This window comes from Dermacentor silvarum, chromosome 7 (assembly GCF_013339745.2).
Source record: "Dermacentor silvarum isolate Dsil-2018 chromosome 7, BIME_Dsil_1.4, whole genome shotgun sequence".
Taxonomy (NCBI): Eukaryota; Metazoa; Arthropoda; class Arachnida; order Ixodida; family Ixodidae; genus Dermacentor; species Dermacentor silvarum.
The window spans coordinates 35695888-35711457 of record NC_051160.1 but is presented as its reverse complement, the minus strand read 5'-3'; the positions used below and the strand labels follow the sequence as shown (position 1 = coordinate 35711457).

General features: G+C 46.2%; 1 long non-coding RNA gene across 2 annotated transcripts in view; it reads left to right on the top strand.

The window, feature by feature from the left end:
• The first annotated feature begins 1268 nt into the window (after positions 1–1268).
• LOC119459452 (uncharacterized) overlaps positions 1269–15570 on the top strand; it is a 47349-nt gene continuing 33047 nt past the window's right edge. Inside the window, exons 1-4 of one of the 2 annotated variants that reach the window (XR_007467771.1) lie at positions 1269–1483; positions 4821–5006; positions 7999–8178; positions 12302–12412. This is a non-coding gene — a long non-coding RNA (uncharacterized LOC119459452). Of the gene's footprint in view, positions 1484–4820; positions 5007–7998; positions 8179–12301; positions 12413–15570 lie in introns of those variants that run through there. The other variant, XR_005193613.2, reaches the window with a different exon arrangement.

The window sequence follows — 15570 nt, the reverse complement described above, 5'->3', positions numbered from 1 at the left end:
AGTTACTGAGATTTAATTAGGTGTTTGTGATTAATTATCTACTCCTAGAAGTACTGTCATAATTATGAAAGTGTCAATGAAGAAATGGTAGAACAACATGAGAAACTCCCGATAAACCTTTCTGTTGCTCAATGCGTGCTACATAAAGGTGTTTTTCCGAGCCTGAAAGGAGCCCGCGAATACACGCAAAGTGCCTGGAGCGACCAGTCGCGCAGGGTGATACAGTTACATGATAAGTGGGCCATGATAAACAGTGCATTGTAGAGCGAAACAGTCTAGTATGGCTTCTATTAAGCAGTGCGGTATTTGTCCTAAGCTGAAAGTAGGTCAGGTTTGGTGAGTAAGTGCAACTTCGCTCAGTGACGTGCTTAGGTAGACTACGATCCACTGAGATTAGCTAATAGTCAGCAAAATGTAGAGACGGCTAGAATAGGCGACAGTGACGGCAGGGAAGCAGTAGCAGGGTCTCTATAAATGCGGTCGGCCCACGGACCACTGCCCATCTTTGCGAGGGGAACTGCTGTACGAGTTTAACACCCGGCTACTCCTATTATTGTGACTTCGTGCGCTGTAGATACTTCCTATCGAAATTGTTACACGTTGACTGCGTCAAGACTTGTCTGTGTTTGCTATGGGGCATGTCCCTACCCAATAATAAGTTTACCAGGTTACCGTTTTGTCTTAGTGCAGCAGAAATATTTAGATGGCAGTCTTCTGGCCTCTGAACAGGTTATTGCGCACATGTTTATTTTTGTATCGAAATTTCATTGGAACATTTCTGTCGGCATAAGCACATGGTCGAATCTTCGCTAGTATTACTCTGAAGCAGCCTGCTAATGGTTGCGCAGCTAAGGAGCCAGAAAGCCTTTTCTTTTTTGAACACGTTTACTCAGCAACAAAAATATGGCTTAAAAGTGTTTTAAAATGCCGGCACAGCGCACAAACACGCGTATATGCTTTTGTTTTACACTACGTTTAGGAGCTTCATCTCTTGAGTTGTAGTACTCACCCAAATGCTTTGGTCTTACGAAATTTAAGAAAAAACTACGTGCGGTTAGAACAGCAACCACGAGCGCCTGGGCGCCAGCACAGAACAAAAGCCATCAGTGTTGAAGCGAAGAATTTTTAAATACAAAGCCTCCGCTTCAAACTAATGCAATTCACCTAAGCACAAATATAGGAAACACGGGCTATTCTAACGTCAGCAAGAATCGCCGGCTTACCGAGTTCGTGGGACTGAGCGCATGTTCAACCTTCTTGTCGAGTGTCCTAAAGATCGTGCTGCGAAAAGCAGGGACTGAACAACGTCACTACTGCAGCGATGTTTAATGCTTTCGCTGCTGCTCTTAACGCCGGACAATACGCTTTATATTTCGGGCAATAAGAAAGTTCTACCAGCCTCCCCAAATTGTGCAGAACGACCCTGCCATGAAACATTTGGCCTGCCTACTACTTCTTTTTTGCTGCGTCCATTGCGTTCTCGGTACGTGCTCGTTTTGTTTTACGATAAACGCACTGAAACAAAAAGCTGTTCTTTCTCGAAATTTCCAGAAGCCAGCATTTGTTGTTCGAATAGAGAAATGGTACTCCTACTCTAAGCCTGCGTCATTATCTCTATACACTTTGTCTTTGTCGTTCTACTCTACTAGCATTGTCTATTCGTTAGAGTACTATGCAAAAAAAGCGCTGAGGCACGAGGCTGATTGGAAGCGCGTTGCACTAGACGTATGAACAGTCATTGCACAAAATGTATACGTGTCCCACTTTTAAAGCGTACACTGTAAACCGATATGCACCCTTAAGGGCCCTTCGGGTGCATATTATGATGCAATTAGTATGCATATTAGGGTCCAATTGGTCATCGATCTACGTAGTATAATCAAAATATAGGCAACGAATTTTCTGTGGTGGCAGCCCCAAGCTTCAAACCATTAGTAATATAAAAAAGCTCTACATTGAACCAACATATCGGGACCTTCTTATCGACACATGACCATCAAATAATTACTTAACATTATGTCCTTGCGGCAGACAGATTTGCTTAGTGAGTACGCGTACCTCTATCTGCTAAATAATTGGCATCTCTGCGAAGCCTAATTACGCAAAAAACCGGTCGTTGTGGTCACGGTGCTGAATAAAACGTGTTAACAGTTTTGAAGAAAAGTGTTCTGCGGCAATTTGTGCTGTTTGCCGCGTTTTGGATTTGGAGAGTGAACATCACTACAGAGTCTAGCACCACATCTCACAAATAAGTATATGCATGTCACACGTGATGTGGCCGAAGTGAAGTCAAGCTATATTATTTCCCAGGTAGATGTATTGAAATATCCTGCTGCTTACGCTTATTGGTTAGCTGCATTGTTTCATGCTACGCAGTTTGTTAGTGCTGTGACATTGCAAGTCTTCCAGAATCAACCTCCGTAACAAACCACATTAAACCCCATTCGCGAACACATTACGTGCACTTGTATAAGGGCCGGCCCACAAAGTGACCAGGTTTCTTAGCTCAAGAATCAGCCATGCACTGACTATAGCACCTCGGTGTCTGCCTGACTGCCAGTCCGCGGAAAGTGGGTGGATATGTCTCGAAGAAAAGTTCATTTCAAAACCCTTCCGATAGGTGTCAATTTCCAGGAAATAAGCACAGCGAGTGACTATAGTAGTTATGAACCATTAAGATTTTAAAACGTGGTTTCTGCGAATGGCATTTAGAAACACATTTTCGCAGAGTTTTGATAGCGCAGAGCACCAGCGCAGAGTTCAGAAACGAGGCGCAGTGCGAATGCCCCTCAATTGGCTATGTTCGCACTATAGAGTGAAAAGCACTTGCTTTCAAGCTAAATAAGTTCCTTCCAATCTAAGCCCGCAGGGCGCTTGCTTTCTAACTACGACGCAAGAACGCCGTCGACGAGCCACAAAGGTTTGTAACATAAAAGATAACACTGCAGATACAGGAGTCACGTTACAAGTTACTAGTATAAAAACAGGTTCTTGTGAAGCTATATCGCGCACTCAAGGACAACCTTGGTGCGAATAACAGACAGGGCTGTTTGTACACAAAATGTCATCTGTTGAAATTACGCTCAAGAAAGTGAATAAGTTATGTTTACAAATCAGATGAACTGAAACAAAAATACAGTCACAACATGCAGGAACGAATAGGCGGGAACGCGATAATAGTCGCCGAGCTACTCTAAGTATTTATTCCATTCTCACAATGTCCCAATGATTGCGTAACCAGAAATTAACCGCTAGAGTTGCGTCCGCCCAGACGGCGGGGTGGTTGCCGAGAACGCGGCAACGGACGATCCGCTGCGCCCCTTGTCGACACCGTCATCAACGCCAGGCTTGGTTGTCGCGACCAGCATAGTCGGCCAACGTGTTACAGCTGCGTTCTCCGAGAGACGTCGGTAGGGCCGGTTCCAGAATCAGCGCTGAGCACCGGTCAGCGGGGCCCAGGTTGTGGGGGAGACCCGGGTCGTGTTGCCTGACTGCCCAGTCAGCTCCATCCACCAAGCACAGCTTGACCGTGGACCGTCGTCCATGGACGTCCCTGGAATTACTGTCAGGTTCCTTGGGCCAGCAGAGCTGCCTCCTGACTGAAAACCATGACGAGCAGCGCAAAAGAAAACATTGCGTAGCTTTCACTAGTTGCGCATGGGTAAAGAAACAGGGGAGCTGATCAGCACCTAGCTGGTCCTGGCCTTACGGGTTATGCTTTTCCGGAAGTTATTGATTATTGATCGATTATCGATTACCTGTTCCTTGGCTATCGCAAGGTATTGGCCATATATTTGGGCTAGGATAAGCACTACCAAGTCATCCCCAGCATTTTGGTGTATTTAATAATTATTGGTTCAATTAGCCATTGATTGGCTCCTAATTAGCTAACGCAAGGTGATGCGAGACGCAGCTGTGCGCATTGATGTCATCGCTAGGCGAGTTATTGCTAGCGCTAAGCGGAGAAACGAAAAGCTTGAACCGCTCCGCTGTTGAAAAACCGGACAAAGAAGACACAAACACACAGGACTTGTCTTGTTTGTCCGTGTTTTTGCGCTGCTCGTCAAGGTTTTTAGCTATGAACCAACTGGCCCCAACAAAAGCTTTATTACTGCCTCCTGGATCTGCCTCTGGACGCTCGGTCGGCGTTTTACGAACCCGCACCGCCTCCATGTCACGAGCCTTCAGAGCCTCGCAGCGAACGCTCTCTACCGCACGTCTCTCGCGCTTTCTTTTCTCTTTCCTTTCTCTTTTCTTCTCCGTTTGAGCTTTCCACCACCTGACCTGTCTATTATCCGGGTTGTTACTTGTTCCTTCTTGTGTTTGTGTTGGAGTCGTTGAGCACACCTCACAAGTACGACGTCCCGCGCATATCACAACTAGTCAGAATTTCCGCACCTACCTGCTGTTCTCTTCACCCGAAGGTTTCTAGATATTTCAAAATTGAGTTCTCGTGCAGTTTAGCAATTTTCTCAAATCGTCATCGGCTCAAAAGCGCAGGCCTTGTACCAACACAGAAAACCTTCCCGATACCAAATTTCTCAGAACAGGCACGCATGTCCAAACCTTAGTGATAACCAATCAGAATTTCCACCCTTGACACATTCCGTTTAACATAATCTAACATTCGAATTCACCTGCAGTAAATGTTAAACAAAGAAATGTCAAACCGGCGTTGCTCCCCACTACAGAACTTGGTCATTGCTGTCTTTCACGTGTATTGTATTATATTATTTACTTCTCGCGATCAGTATTTTGTTTCATGCCTATTTTGTACAGGATAATAATTAAGCCCATTTTGTCTACCTTATTATTTTCAGCCCTGAAAAATGCGGTGGTTAGGTTTTGCATGACACCAAGCACGGTTCGTACATGCCGAGAACATGGCCAATCTTGGGGTATTGATTTCGTGACCCGAGTGTGTAAATTATTCGTACCTGATACTTGCAATTCAACAACCCCAAGCAAGTTCGTTTCAGAAAAAATGTGTCAACGCATTTGCCTACGTGAGTACTGCAGAAAACACTCTTTTCCTATATTAGAAATGTTTTTTTTTCAGATTGACTGGGGTTTCATGTGATCTTTTTTTTATGCCAATGACCTTTCGTGTTTGTTCAGTGCCGACTTGTATGTACCTTTCATATTTAGCACGTGACGTAATTCTATGCGTCAACAAGCAGCAGCAGCCATTTAGAGATGACAACGTCTCCTCCAGTGTATGTATTCGTATCAAGAAACTGCTAGTGTGTAAGTATAGCAAAATGCTAACAAGTGCGGCTCTTGGCACAGTGGAAGTACTGCATGAAATTAATGTCAGAGGCATGTCTGAAATCGACAAGAAGCAAGTGAGGATTTGGTCTGGGATGCAAAGTTTGATTCCATTTGATGACTCTGCGGGGTTACCCACACGCTGAAGCTTCCCGTATCAAAAAAGCATATTTTCAACTGGGAAAAATAACATAGCAGACAAGAAGCTGGCGCAGTGGAGTGTTCAATGATGATCTGTAATTATTTCGTTTAGGAGAATTCTTATAAGCATTCATTTAGACCCATCTGTGAAAAGAATTTACGCAATGCAAGTATCAAAAAAGTTATTACTGCTTGTAGGTTAGGACAAGAATGAAACGTTGAATACGACATTTCTTGAGAGACTGAATACTCACTGGCTTTAAACGCCCCTCTGTGTTTTTCTCTGTGGTGGACAGAAATAATTCTATTTGTACGCAAACATTCTCATTCATTACTAATGTAAATATTCTCAAATAGTCTTCATTACGAGTATTATACAACAATACCACACCACAATGCCATTCTGATTCTCGGATTCGACATTACGATGACACTGAGTATACGTTTGTTTGAAAAATCATTACTAAAAGCAAGCCTCGGCACAACAAACTTTTCGTAACTTTTAACCTCCTCCATCCCTAAAATGTCCTCTTTTTTTCGCTTTCCTCATGTCCCCCAGACACGCGAAAGAGCGAGACCGGCAGCAACGGCGACATAGTGCCGACGTAGGGCTGTGTGGGCACCTTAAAACTTGTATACAGACACCTTGCAATTGAATTTTAGAAGAAAGAAGCCATGATTATAAATGCCCTTTCGTCAAAAATGTTTGATCTCTTTCTAGCAGCGACAGTACACTTATGAGTACCCTTATGCACAATACATTGCTACGCCATCCTGATGTCGCTGTTCTTTGATGACTTTGGCCGCTGCTACCACCATCGCTACCACCACTGCTGCTGCGGCTGCCGCTGCTGCTGCTGATGTTGCTGCTGTTCTAGTTCTCGATGTCTTGTGGAATTGTTCACACACAATGCAGAACTCATATAACGAATCGACTTATTTGTAGAACCAACAGTACTACCCCTACAGGTCTGCTAGTGGTCAGCTCAGTTTTAAGCGGAATTACGCAGTAACTTGAAATACCCTCAATACAACAAGGAGTCCCCTTGAAACGTGTAATTCATTTGTCAAAGAGAAGCCCGGGAAGCTTTCTATGGCTTCTTCACAAGGGTTTGGCTCTGTCAGCTTCTTGCCGACTAAGTTGGGCTGATCCTGGTGATACTGCGAAATAAACTGGACTGATTCCAGAGATGACGGAATGAAAAGTGCAAGAAGGCAAAGTTCTGGGTGACTTGGTAAATTATCAAATAAGATGAGAACCGGCGAAATGGATGCATAAACAACAAGCACAAGTACGCAGGACGTTGCTTTAGACTAACAACTTCTCATTATAATTCACATTAACGCACAAGGTTTCCCCAAGTGCGCGCACCAGCGCCAAGTGACACTAAAAATTAATGTTGTGACTTCTTGTGTTGCTCCACCTTGTCCTGGTCAGTGCACTTCTTGACTAATATGGATGATGACTGTAAACACCACCAATTATACACATTATCACACAGATAATTATCACTCAGGTAATGAAAGGTGGGCCTGTAGCGGAGGAAGTGTAAACCGCGGTAGCATGCGTCACGTGGTGTTGTTGTCCATGTATGACGGATTGGCTGCGGCAGGTACATAATTGCTATGCTGCAAACCGTGTAACAGCAAGAACATGAACAGTATGGCCGTATTTTATTTAGCCCCTTCACGAAAGTGTCACTTCACAAATATTTTAACGTGCTATTGAATATGCATACATAATCCTTTTAAATTATCCTCTTGGGGAAACATGTTTCAAAATTAAAAATTCAAGAATAAAATGGTTATGTCATGCGCTCTTAGCCGGAACACTGAGCCTAGCACGAATTTTGAGATATTCTTCCTCCAGAAATGAGGTAAAATATGTATTCGCAACCCGGGTAGCACATTTCCTAACTGATTTGGGGGAGTTTTGGGGGAAACTGGTAAAGGAACACGCATCCCTATTGCAGGAGATTTTGAGGAAGACAGTAAGAGCATGGGGCTGGTTGTAGAATCTATGCGAAGGCGGCATGGCTCCCCTTTTCGGCTTCATGACTCCGAAATAACGAGGATAAAGTATTACGATCACAAGAAATATTGTTTTCGGAATATTTCGGGCTTATTTTTTATATTCATAAACATATACTAGCCCACCCGATATTACTCAGCTTTAATTTCACTGTTACAACGTGTGCTTGAATATGAATGATATACAATTATGTTGGTCATTATTAGCGGCTTTCAGATTGCAATTTCCAGAGTTATCTCTAATGGTCTGTTTTATAAAACCACGTGAAAAGACAAATGAACGTTGTGGGTTTCAGGATGTTCTTGCTTAATTTTGGTTCGTACGAAAAAGACAGGTGAAAGTTAACATACATTATACCGTATGGTGCCCTATTATTGTACACACGTAATTTTGTACGCTCGCATGCTGTTACGTTATGTGGCGGACATGGGAATGACTGAGTTTAACCTTCTTGAGTCATTCTTTTCTGTCGAGGCTAGATAATTCTCCCCATTCCATCTATGTGCTCCACCGAATGTTAAAATTATCTGAAATTATTTTTTTCCGATACTTTGCAGCGCCACCAAAGCGAAAACTCTTGTGCAGCCTCATGCCGAAACCAGGCCCCTGCTCTACGAGTAATCGAACGTGGCACTTCGATGCCAGCACCGGCTTCTGTAAACATTTTGCAGGCGGAAAATGCGGAACCAATTCTAATAGCTTTTCCTCGTGCGAAAAGTGTACGAAGAGATGCAGTGGTAAGATTTTGCTGCTTGTAAAACGCATCAATGCGAACATGCATATTTCCCGGGCTGTACAATTTCATGGCTTTATTTAATATTTTCATGCATGAGGGCACAACTTTGATCAGTTCTTTAAGTTTTAGTTTCTTTGTTCTTGATAATTGACGCAGCTAATTTAATTTTTTTTCACAAAGTGGTAGAAAAATATTTTATGATAAACTAGACATTATCATGTACATTTCAAGCCACACATAAAAAGCGAGCATACCATTACCAAAGCATAAATACCAAAAACAATACCAAAGGATATATAGGTTTGTCGCATTTTTTAGTGCATCACGATTGGTGGATGACAGCCACAAGATGCCTTTCTTCCCTTAGATGTTGACGATTAATTGCAGAAAATACCCACATAAAACCAAGCTTGCCAGTTTTCTTCAAGCCTCTGAAGATCGCAAACGCGACGAATCATTGCAATTGGTCATTTTTGAGCAAGTATCCGTTGGTACTACAATTTTGTCCACTCGTTGTATTTAGATAAAATCCTCAATTCCGTATGGGAGGGGGGGGGGGTTCAAAATTTTCGCGATGGGATGAATTGTACAACACTAAAAAGTAGTGATGAAAAAGCTACGAGTATATTATTTGGCTATCACACGATGTCAGATCAATTCTCTTCGGTAGCAGGCATTAACTTGCATTGTTTGCTGGGCTGAGTATGTCATCAGATGACGCGACGCGCCTATGTAAAGCCTCAAGAGCATGGATCGAACTATCGTCGTCGAAGCGGTGCCCTTCTTCCGGCGAGAATCGCCAGGTGCCCAGCGTCAGAAAAGTTGACGCTTGCCGCTGATATGGGTTGGTTGAACGCCGCAGCCGGAAGCGTCCAATGCGCGGTATGAGCCAATCTGCGTTCAGTAATGCTCCTGCCATCAAGCTTTGAATTCTGATTCATCACCGTGTAACGCTGGAGAGGTGCATGATGACACAAGCAACAATTAATGATTACCTTTAATACAGGGTCGTGCGGCGTCGATTATCAGGTTTTCGAGAAAGTGAGGCCTTATTTTCGATCAGTGCGACAATATTTGAATGTGTCAGAAATAAAGACTAAAATACGTAGCGTTGGGTGGCGAGCTGCAGTAGCTGGAGCGTGAAGCGAACTGGTATCAGACCTGCTGCGTTTTCAGAATTGTAAAAAAGAGGCACGGCCATGTTGCATATGTAGCTTGAATACTACTCAGCCAACAGGTAATCACAAATCTTGGAGTTGCGCCTCGAAGCAGACATTCACGTCAACCATTATGCTGTGCTTTCCTTCAAATTCCATAAAGACGAGTTTTACGCATATTATTGCGATATTAATTATATCGGTACTACAGCCACATTTCGCCCGTCGGCGTCGGCGTGACTGTGAGGTTCCGTATTAAGTCCAAGGGGAATAAAACTGTCGCCGCGCGCCGTACACTGTGTGCGAGAGTGAGCCGGCGATCGCGGCTCATCCTCGCACATGCAAGGGAAGGAAGCGGAACGGAAGCGCGCTGTCTTCCGTGTTGCGCAACGCTCCGGGGGGAGTGTAGGCCGGGGGGGGGGGGGGGGGGGGAGGGGCAAGATTAATACCCACGGCTCCGGCAGCCGCGGTCGCTCGCCCGGGCCGCTGTGTCTTGAAGGCCATCTGCGTCAGGTCACAGTCTCCCGCGGCCGGTGTATTCGCGGATTAGTTCGCGTTGATGCAAGAAACGGCACGAAGGTCAATTCGCTCGCTGCACCCAACGCGCTTGCTCACTCCAGCGTTTTGACAGAGAGTTTCCACGGTCATCGAGTGAGATGTGTTTGTGTTTGCTTGAGCGCGCTTGACACGATGTTTGTTCATTTAGTGAGTATGCCTAGGTTTACAAGTTTATACGGCGGATAAAACTACTATGCTTACTTCGTATAGCTGTCCCCTGATTTGCTATCGCAATCGATCCTTGGCCTTTCAGGCGAAACTGCGTCTTTTCTTGCAAAAATGACAAATGGAAAGACATCTTCTTAAACCGAAATCGGGCAAAGTGATACAGAGGTGATTGAAAGTTTTCGACAGTGTGGCTGATTGTCTTATGTCATAATGGAAAGTCGAACAATGACAAGCCGCCATCTTGCCATCATCCTTAATTTCATTAGCAAGGTGTCCAAATCCCATGTCGAAATTAAATGAAATAAATTGTAGGGTTTTACGTGCCAAAACCACGATCTGATTATGAGGCACAACACTGTGGGGGACTCCGGTAAATGAACTTGTTGTTCATTTTCTGTTTCCCACTTCTCCGCTTCTTGCCTCTTGTGTTGCTTGTCTATACGGGCACCTGCGCAGTTTGGCACATGCCCCTTCTTCTGGATTGGCCAATAGTGTTCACCAACATGGTGCCACATACCCTGTCGCATAAGCCCAATGGGCTCAAAATGGTCTACTCGGGCACGTCACCCGTGTCACATACCCCTTTGCATATATCCACTGGCCAAAGTTGTATATTCTTGCAAGTACCCAGTTGTAAAAGCCCACCTGAACATACCCACTGGCCCAAGTTGGTCATTGCCAAGATGCCTTTTCCGACACATACTGAGTTATCCACACCAAGTGGTCCAAGAAGGCATGAAAGAGGTTTAATACGGACCGACAGATAAGTGCCTGAAGTTTACAAGCAATGCTAATCGCTACTTTGCTGACGTATTGCGTAGACTTCGGAAGCCCTAACGTTAGAATCGGCACGTCGACAACGAGCCCTTTCCCGAGCGAGTTGGAATACAGTGAATCTGCAGACGTGCCACATTATTTTTGAGACTGCTTTAAACATTTATTCTTCCTGGAACAGCGCGGGGCTGGAATGCGCTACCAGGACAAGTTGTGGTGGCATGGCTCCAGCTAAAATTGTCCTCCTTATTTCTCGATAATTACACCAACAGATTCTGACACGTCGTAATCATGTGTTATGCGCTAGTTAAGACCGTTTTATTCACTGCCTGCTTTGCTGAGATCGTATTAAGGCAAAAGCATTTAATGGCTGATACTCGCGACGTCAGACCGTCCGTCCGTCCGTCCGTGCCCTGGAACGGTGCCAGCTGTGACCTCGCCCCCTCACACTCTGTCAGCAATCACGTGATGGCACAGCGGCACATAGCAACAGTTACGCCGCCACAGCTGTGGCCTCTCCCCCTTACACTCTCTCAGCAATGACGTGATGGCACAGCGGCGCGCGCGGCAACGCTCCTTCGTCAGACGTCTCGTTGCAGCAGTCGAGTTAGTCGGATGGCTCCCAAGAGGACCGGTGATGATTCCACGGCAAGCGGTTCAGAGAAGCGCCCCAAGATTGTGGATTCCCCCGATACCGAACGCGAGAAGAGGAATGAGCGAATGCGCATGCGGGGTGGTAGTCAGTCAAATGGGCACGGGCTTTCGCCGAACACACTTTGGAATTTACAAAGTGTCCTTCAATTTTTTGGCAATGCCATCAAAACTTTGAAATTATTTTCTTTATGGAGAGTGGAATAATTTGGTTGCTTTAGAGTACCTCTTATCGATTTCTGCAATGCTTAAGTCTAAGAAGCTTTAAGCTTTCACCCTCTCGATAATTCTTTTTTTTTCTACGCCAAATATGCGTGATGAACAGTACACTTATTCTGCCCTCTGCCTCTCTTCTCGAGGTCCTTGAAGGGACCGATAATGTCTGCAACTAAATACGATATTCATGAAATTCGAATTCGATTGTATATGACAGCACAATGCTTGTGCTGTCATATACAAATCTAAACAAGCGTTATTCGCTGTTCAGGGTACGGATCGCCGTTGTTCAGGCACAGGGAACGACGACAAGTTAGTTAAATACTGACATTTGCTGCTACTTTTGCTCTCCAATCGGCTTTTACGCGCGTATTTAGAAATACATCTTAACATGAAACTCATGCTTGATTTGATTTAACGGAGGCCTGGCGGGAACATGTTCAGGACGCTCATTGCGTTTGCTTCGGCACATTCACGACAGGCGTCATTTAGATCAAGTCAAGCACGGGCTTCAATCTAAGTTGCATTTCGGAATACCGGGGTTACTGTATGCACAAAATTTAGTTTTCTCACTTTCACCTTGTTTTCATTCTGCTTCAGATCGTAATGTGGACGCAGTGTGCGTCCTGCCTCAGAAACCGAAGACGAAGCCAGAACGTAAACCAAAACTACATGTACAAAATGTACCGGCCCGGCCTCCCCTAACACGGCTAGAATAAATAATTGGACGGCTCTTTCATTCTCCCCGAGCCTGCACAATAACGCCAGAATAAAGTATTTGGTTCTCATGCAGTTTCGCCTCCATATTTCTCCATTTTTTTTTCAATACAAAAGTGTTCTTAGCCGGGCGCCGCGAAAAATCCGCGCTGTATACGTACGTTGCGTACTTCATGGCATTCCTACGAGATGGCGCCAGTTTGCTGTACTATAAGACGTTGGCAGCTGCTAAAGGGACATTCGGATAGCCAGCGAGAAGAGAGAAAAGGCTCGCTCGCGGAAGGGGTGAAAGGGAGGTTCACTAGGAGCGGTTGGAAAGGGTAGGCGAAGGAAAATACTAAAATTCCCTCGGGGATGTTCCCGTTGGTCGTTTATAGACAATGTTTCTTGTAATATACAGGGTGTTCTTTAGGCCATGCGGAATGTTCAAATATTTCATTGTGGCACACAGCGTAATTCTGGTGCTTAAGTTGGGATACTCCGAGCGGTGTGCATTACTTGCATAAGGAATCGAGATGAAGAATTGACAAATTACCAAAAAATCATTAATAAACTGTGTAATATTTACTTTAGCGCACATACACCAATGTACGAGTAATAGATGGTTTTTGTAAGCTCATCCACTGGGAACGACTTCTAAAGATTTCACGGGTTTCGAGATAGGCGCCGTAAAGCTTGTGATAAAAATGCACTGGCTGTTCCAATTACTAGAATTAGAAGCGCGCGACATTGCCGGCGAAACCGCAAGCGAAACATAAGGGTCGGTTGTCGCGTGTGCTCCTAGGGTTCTGAATTTGGCTTCGAGGCGGAATAGAAGGCGATGCGGGAGTTGGCAGTGGTTGAGGTCGCACTGTCCCAGGAAACACGAATGTCGGTTGCGTAGGTCGCGCTATGACTGCGGCATAGGTCAGACGTGCAGCCACGGGAGGACAGCGTTGAGCCAAAGCTAGCGATTCGGCAAGTTCCTCGCGAGTGGCTCTCCTAAACGGAGTAGCCAGATATGTGTCAGGCTGTAGGGGTCGATCGCTAAAAGGCAGCACAGATATTTGGCGCGCCACCTCCTCATGAATAAAATTCTCAATCTGAACGAAGAGTGAGGACTCTGGCGTGCAGTTGGATGGAAGCGTGAGGCGTGCAACAGCGCTGCCCGCAAGGACCCTTTGTCGGCGCAGCTCATCGAAGCTCTGGCAAAGAGGGACGACACCAGCGACAGATGAAGGGTTTCACGCGAGAAGCATTTGAAATTCGTCGTCCTCCATGCCCCTGAGCATGTGCTTCACCTGTGCTTCACCTGTGCTCTTCACTCATGGTGGAATCGACGCGTGCGCAAATATCCATGACATCCTCTATGTAGCTCGTGTAAGTCTCTCCGGGCTGTTGAGCGCGTTGGCGTAGACGCTGTTCAGCACGGTGCTTTCGTAAGGCCGGGCGGCCAAAGACTTCTGCGAATGCTGTCGTGAAATCGGACCAGGTTTGGAGTTCTCGCTCATGATGGCGGAAGCAGAGGTTCGCAACGTCAGCAAGATAGAAGAAGACGGTACGTAACTTTGTCGGTCATCCCACTTGTGATCACTGACGCGCTCATAGGTAGAGAGCCAAACTTCCACGTCAGTCTCACCTCCTGTGCTAAAGACAGGAGGGTCCCGCTGCCACTAGACGGCGCCGCAACTGATGGGAGCGGCGGAAGCCGCATGCTGACTGTGAATAGCCCCGAGCATGGTAGCGGCTGAAGCAGTCGGCAACGTTCGGCTGCGAAATTCCAGGGTGAGGTCGGGGATTACAACACCTTCCACCAAATCCCCGCAGGGGCGTCTGCGTGAGCAGGCGTTTGGTGTGTGGCGACACTACGAACCCGAGCACACGAGGGTTGGAACCTCCCACGTTTAACCGTGCGTGGCTTAGTCGCGTTCGAGGAAAAGGGGATCCTGAGGGTTGAGCTGATGCCCGGAGTTGGGACCTTTATGGCCCCCCGGCGGTAGTAGGGGAAATCGGAAGTTGCCTTTTCCTGTCGCCCTCTCTAATCTGCGTCTCTCTCTTCCTTTCAATTTTTCCTGTATTCTCCTCTCTTCTATTTTCTTCCGACTTTCCAGGCAGCGAGGGTTAACCTTGTGTGGGTGGCCAACCTTGGCTACTCCAGATTGGGTTATAGTAGCACCGTACAACTGGCGAGGACTTGTCTTACTCGCAAGATTTTCTAAGTCCCCATGTTAGGCTCGGTGGTGGGCGGTTGGCGCTGCTGCCGAACTCATGATGCCTATATTATGGCTTCCCCCAAACCGCTTTTACTTGATCGCGCTCTGAAAAGAGGGCGCACCGATGCAACTTTTCAATTGTTTTTGAACCCCGCAGAGGCGAATGCGCAAGCAGGCGTTTGGTGAGTTGCCACCACATACCCGAGCACACGAGGGTTGGACCCTACCGCGTCCCCGCAGGGGCGTCTGCGCAAGCAGGCGTTTGGTGAGTTGTGCCACCACATACCCGAGCACACGAGGCTTGGACCCTCCCGCGTCTAACTGTGCGCGGCTTAGCCGTGTCCGGGGAAAAGGGTATCCTGGGGGTTGAGCCGACGCTGAGTGTTTGGACCTTTAAGGCCCCTCAGCGGAGGCAACACTCCCCTTTGGCCTCGGCTTCACGTAGACGGCACCCCCAGACTGACCCACCCGGGGGAAATCGGTAGTTGCCTTTTCCCGTCTCTCTCTCTCCATCCTTCGTCTTTCTCTCTCTCTTTCCATCTCTCCTGTCTTCTCCTGTCTTCCTCTCATTTCCGACTTCGCAGGCAGCAAGGGTTAACCTGGTGTATTCTATCCAACCTAGGATATTTATATTAGGTTATAGTAGCTATGTACAGCTGGCGTCTTCGTGGCTTTTGGGTTTCGTAGTGTCCCCTTGTTGGGCTCCGTGGTGGCGGCTGGCATAGCTACCAAAATTATAGCAACTTACATGGCTTTTTCGTCGTTTCCCCGACCCCCCGATTGCTCTCTTTCCAAGAGAGGGCGCACCGATGACTTTCTGATGCTTTTTATTCAGACCAAAGAAATATACCCGAAGTACCACGTGCTAAGTTGTCAACACAGTGATAAAACTGCAAGAACACTATCACCATTTGTTGTTGCGAAATGCCTCAAAGAGAAACTAGGTCCCGGCTATAAGGT